The sequence below is a fragment of the Mus musculus genome, chromosome 12 (genome assembly GCF_000001635.26).
Source record: "Mus musculus strain C57BL/6J chromosome 12, GRCm38.p6 C57BL/6J".
NCBI lineage: Eukaryota > Metazoa > Chordata > Mammalia > Rodentia > Muridae > Mus > Mus musculus.
In genome coordinates, this window is record NC_000078.6 from 85151348 (window position 1) to 85157354 (window position 6007).

A 6007-nucleotide genomic window follows, 5' to 3' on the forward strand; every position below is an offset into this window, starting at 1 on the left:
CATCGTTCTCCTCGGCTTCTGACAGCCCTTAAAGCCCTAGAGTTTGCAAGGCCAGGAACTCAGGAGTGGGAGTCAGTGGGGATGGATGTGGGTGACTGAGTGTAGCAGGGAGAGAAAAGGTCTATTGTCACCCAGGGATGTGGCTGCCTTAGACCTCTAAGCCAATGAAACTTAACCACAGCACGTTCAAGAGACTTTCTTCATTCACTACTTCAGTTAGTCAATGTTTCTCTGTTGGGTGTGTACTCTGCCCTAGGGCTTAGGGTAGAGCTGCCTCTATGGCTTCACAGATCAATCTGCCCAGGGCTTCCTGGGCTCTAAGGTCAGGCGAGTGGTTCGGAGTTGAGCAGCACCGAATCCTAACCTGGAGTCAGAAATGCATTCCCAAGAAAGGCACAAACGACCCCGACCCCCTTACTTGTCAGAAGCCACTCTGCGCTTTGCTGTGACCTTGTCTCTGGTAGTTTTCCACACCGGTCTCCTCTGACTCCTCTTCCTCCTCCACACCCCTTCCTCACCCAGAGCTGTTGTCGTCTCTGGGGATCACACTCAGGTCACCAGGCTCAAATGGCAGCACCTTATGCACTAAACCACGTCACCAGCCCCAGATTTATCTCTTTATTAAAATAAAACAACCTTTTAATTTTTGAGTTATTTATTTTTATCTTATGTATATTGGTGTTTCGCTTGCAAATATGTCTGTGTGCGGTGTTCGATTCTTGAAATTGGACTTACAGACAGTTCTAAGCTACCATGTGGGTGCAGGAAATTGAACCCCGATCCTCTGGACAAGCAGCCAGTGCTCCCAACCATGAGGTCATCTCATCATCCCTAAAGCATCTTAAGGGGGAGAGGGAGGGGGGAGGGGGAGAGACAGAGGAGAAGAGAGAGAGAGAGAAGAAAAGAGAGAAGAGAAGAGAAGAGAAGAGAAGAGAAGAGAAGAGAAGAGAAGAGAAGAGAAGAGAAGAGAAGAGAAGAGAAGAGAAGAGAAGAGAAGAGAAAGAGAGAGAAGAAGAGAAGTAGCTTGGGTCTGGTATGGGCTTTCAAAACCTGAAAACACACTTCCTCCAGTGAGACCACACCTCCTAACCCTTCTAATCCTAGCAAAGAGTGTCACTCCCTTGTCACAAAGCATTTAAATACATGAGTCTATGAGGTCCATTTTTATTCACACGGACACATTTTAACAAGCTAAAGACAAAAAATTCAAAACTGAGCAAAGGATTTTAATAATTTCCTCAAAGAAGATATAAAAACAACCAGTAAATAGATGAGAAGATATTTAATATCATTGGTTCTTAAGGGAATGCAAATTAAAACCACAACAACGCATCGCTGATATCCACTGGATGGCCATAGTTAGACAAATTACCATAGCAAGGCTTGACAGTGTTCTGGGGAAACGGGGACCTTACACTGCTGTCAGGGATGTGGATGATAAGACTCTGCAGAAAGTGTGTTAGTCGATGCTCACAAAGTTAAATTTACAGTTATGTACGATCCAGGGTTTCACTCCTGTGAAAGTCCACACACAAATGTCATTAGCAGCAACAATCACAACAGACAAAAGTGCAATGTCGTCACAAGGCTCACACTCCTAGGGACCTGCCTGCCTCTGCCTCCCCAGGGCCGGGAATAACTGTGTGTGCCACCACTGCCTGGCTTAAAACTTATTCTTTATTTCTGTGTATGTGTGTGTGTGTGAATGTGCCCAAGGAGGTGAGAGAGGCATCAGCTTCCTGAAGCTGGGGACTACTGGACAGTTGTGAGCTGCCCAAGGTGGGTGCTAGGGGCTGAACTCAGGTCCTCTGCAAGAACCATCATGTGCTCTTAACCACTGAGCCATTTCTCCAGCCCGATTACACATACTTTTTAAGTGACATGCATGTGTGTTTGTATTGCACAACGCCCCAGCATGCAGTGGGAGGTCAGAGTGCAACTTGCAGGAGTCAGTTCTCTCCTACCTTTTGCGTTTCAGGAATCAAACTCAGGTCATTAGGCATGGTGGCTAATGTGTGTATCTGCTTTTGCTGAGCTATTTTGACTTTGTTTGTTTGCTTCTTCCTTCCTTCCTTCCTTCCTTCCATTTTGGTCTTTTATTATTATTATTATTATTAGATATTTTCTTCCTTCCTTTCTTTCTTTCTTTCTTTCTTTCTTTCTTTCTTTCTTTCTTTTTGTTTTTGGGGTTTTTGTTTGTTTGTTTGTTTGTTTGTTTGTTTTTGAGACAGGGTTTCTCTGTATAGCCCTGGCTGTCCTGGAACTCACTTTGTAGACCAGGCTGGCCTCAAACTCAGAAATCCACCTGCCTCTGCCTCCCAAGTGCTGGGATTAAAGGCCTGTACCACCACCGCCCAGCTAGATATTTTGTTTATTTACATTTCAAATGTTTTCCCCTTTCCTAGTTTCCCCTCTGAAAATCCTCTACCCTCTCTCCCTTCCCCCTACTCCCCAACCCACACACTCCGGCTTCCTGGCCTTGGCAGTCCCCTATACTGGGGCATAGAACCTTCACAGGACCAAGGGCCTCCCCTCCCATTGATGACCGACTAGGCCATCCTCTGCTACATATTCAACTAGAGCCACGAGTCCCACCATGTGTTTTCTTTGATTGGTGGTTTAGTTCCAGGAAGCTCTGGGGTTACTGGTTAGTTCATATTGTTGTTCCTTCTAGGGGGCTGCAAACCCCTTCAGCTCCTTGGGTACTTTCTCTAGCTCCTTCATTGGGGACCTTGTGTTCCATCCAATGGATGACTGTGAGCATCCACTTCTGTATTAGTCAGGCACTGGCAGAGCCTCACAAGAGACAGCTATATCAGGCTCCTGTCAGCAAGCTCTTGTTGGCATCCACAATAGTGTCTGGGTTTGGTGGTTGTTTATGGGATGGATCCCCAGGTGGGGCAGTTTCTGGATGGTCATTCCTTCAGTCTCTGCTCTGAACGTTGTCTCTGTAACTCCTTCCGTGGGTATTTTGTTCCCCCTTCTAAGAAAGATTGAAGTGTCCACACTTTGGTCTTCCTTCTTGAGTTTCCTATGTTTTGCAAATTGTATCTTGGTCTTTAAAAAAAAAATGTTTTTTAATGAACATGCCCACAGGTGCTCATGGAGGCCAGAAGAGGGCATCAGATTCCCTGGAGCTGGAGTGACAGGCAATTGTGAACTGCCCAATGTGGGTGCTGGGAACCAAACTCCAGGCATCTGCAAGAGGAGCCAGCACTCTTAATGGCAGAGCCATCTCTCCAGCCCTCTATCTCAATTTTTAAAAGTGATCATAACAAAAGGCAAAGACTCCTTGGTCCTTTGAAACTCTTTTTATCTACACGGGGTCCCAACTGTGTGCATCGAGGTCATCTACTGCAAGGCCCTCACTGTTGGAGTTAATCTGACTTCTCTTCTCTTTTCACACACCACTGCTTTAGTCCGTTTGAACATCACAATGGTTTTCCCTCCAAATCCAAACATTCTTTCCCCATCCTCACTGCAATGTGTTTGATCAGAACATCTGTATTTGCTACTCCATTTACTGTAAGAGCATTTTCAACTCTTTTTGTTTCAGCCTTTTTTTTAGTTGTGTGTGTGTACACACATGTGTGCTTGCTTGTGCAAGTGTGTGTGTGTGTGTGTGTGTGTGTGTGTGTGTGTGTGCGCGCGCGCGCGCGTGCCATGGCACACATAGAGCTCAGAGAACAACTTACAGGAGTCAATTCTCTCCTTCTACCACACAGCCCAGGCGGCCAGGTTTGGCAGCAGGTGATGTTCCCACCCTGAATTAACTCATTGTCTCTAGTTTTTACTTTTAAGACAGGATTTCCCTGTGTCCTCCAAGTTGGTTTCCAACTTATTGTCTCCGGACTCTTGAATGTTGAGACTACAAGCATAAGTTACCTTGCCTAGTTTTATTCATTTATTTTTCAAAAACGTAAAGAAATTGGAGACTGCAGAGATGGACCAGTGGTCGAGAGCACTTGCTGCTCTTCCAGAAGACTCAGGTTTGATTCCCAATTCCCAGCACCTACAAGGCGCTTCCCAAGGTCTGTAACTCCAGTTCCATGGAATCTAATCTCTCTGGTCTCTAAGGGCACCAGACATAGTCGCGGTACACAGACATATGTGCATACAAAACACCCTTACACATAAAATAAATAACCATAAAATGAGCACATATGAAAGCCCATGAACCAGAGCCAGGCTGTGCATACTTCACTCACTGTAGAAGACCCCTCACCTCCCCCTCCCCCTCCTTCTTCTCCTGTCCTAAATGCAACAGACACTGCCATCCTGGGAGCCTCTCCAAACACTCAGATTCTGTCCCTCCTCGCTCAAATGGTGAGAGTTCCCATCTGGCTCCGAGATGTACTCGGGACCTCCTGTGGCCCCCAAGGCCTCTCTTCCCTGCCCTTCCTAGTTCTTCCTCCTTATGGACCTCAACCATCCAACTTCAGCTCCTCAGCATACCTACCAAGCATTTCTTCCCCTAGCGCCCCTACCCTGGAGCTGCTGCTCCTTCTAGAATAGTCTTCTTCAGAAATCCGCCTAGCTCCCTTCCCCCTGAAATGATTCTCTCTCTCTCTCTCTCTCTCTCTCTCTCTCTCTCTCTCTCTCTCTCTCTCTCTCTCTCTCTCTCTCTCTCCCTCCCCCTTCTCTCCCCTAAACTGATAGCATGGCCTCTGATTTTCTACTTGTTTCTTTCTCTGTGCCTGTTTCTTTCCTCCCTCTAGTGTGAGACCCATATGCCCAGGGCTTGTGTTCACTGCTGTGCCCCAAATGCCAAGCACAGCATATGTCACGTAGGATCACCCAAGAAATGTTGTCGAGGGGATGAGTGGGCTCTAAAGCTTAAGAAGAAATTAACCAGGAAATGCAATGGAGGAGAGCGGTGGAGGAGAAGGCTCTGGACAGAGACAAGATAGGTAGGAATGCCCTGTCCAAACAGAAGGCATGAAGTCACTGACAGACATTAGCACCACTTCCCGAGAGATACAAACACTTCTACACAAGCTCTAGGCGAAGCTCACAAATTTTCTTCTCAACTTGATAGTGGGTTATCATCCAAGCACAGAGCAAACCCCATCTGTAAGTAACTTAGAAACGTTCCCACAGTCCGTCATCCTGGCTTGAAGCAGGATCACACTTCTCCACCCCTTTGCAAGATGGGCTGAGTCACAGAACTTGCTTTGAAGTGCTCAGGGCTGGAGCATGTGGTATTTTAGGGTGGGAACTTCAAAAGCCAGGGGATAATTCATCTTTCCCCTTCCTTCCACCATAGCGAGCTTAGAAACAGGCAGCCTAGATCTCTGGGAAATCGCAGCATGTCAGACCTCTTTCCCCCAACCATGACGTGTGTTGGATATGAACTGTGAGGGACAGAGAAGATTTTATTGCAGGAAGCAAATGGATGGAGATTGTGCAGTAAAGGGGCGCCTTTTGATTTTCGTGGCTCTTGCTGTTTTTAGGAAGCAAGAGATTTCTGCACACAAAGAGCTGTCTATAAGGCTGCCCACCACAGCTGTCTTTTTTTTTTTTTTTAAGATTTATTTATTTATTGTAAGTACACTGTAGCTGTCCTCAGACACTCCAGAAGAGGGAGTCAGATCTCGTTACGGATGGTTGTGAGCCACAATGTGGTTGCTGGGATTTGAACTCCTGACCTTCGGAAGAGCAGTCGGGTGCTCTTACCCACTGAGCCATCTCACCAGCCCCCACAGCTGTCTTAATAGTAACTGCCACCCAAACCTAAATGTCCAATAGTGCGCCTGTTATGGGAATCCTAGATGATAAAACACAAGTCAGGATTAAAACGGTATCGTAGGATATAGATAATATTATTGGAAATAATTCACACCAGATGGCGTTTAAGGTTTTACTTATTTTTACTTTATGTGTATGAGTGTTTTGTCTGCATGTATTTAGGAGTACCACATACGTGCCTGGGAGTGACGAAGAGGCCTTAGCTTCCCTCCATATGGAGGTAGAGAGGGTTGTGAGCACCATTTGGGTGCTGAGTAGC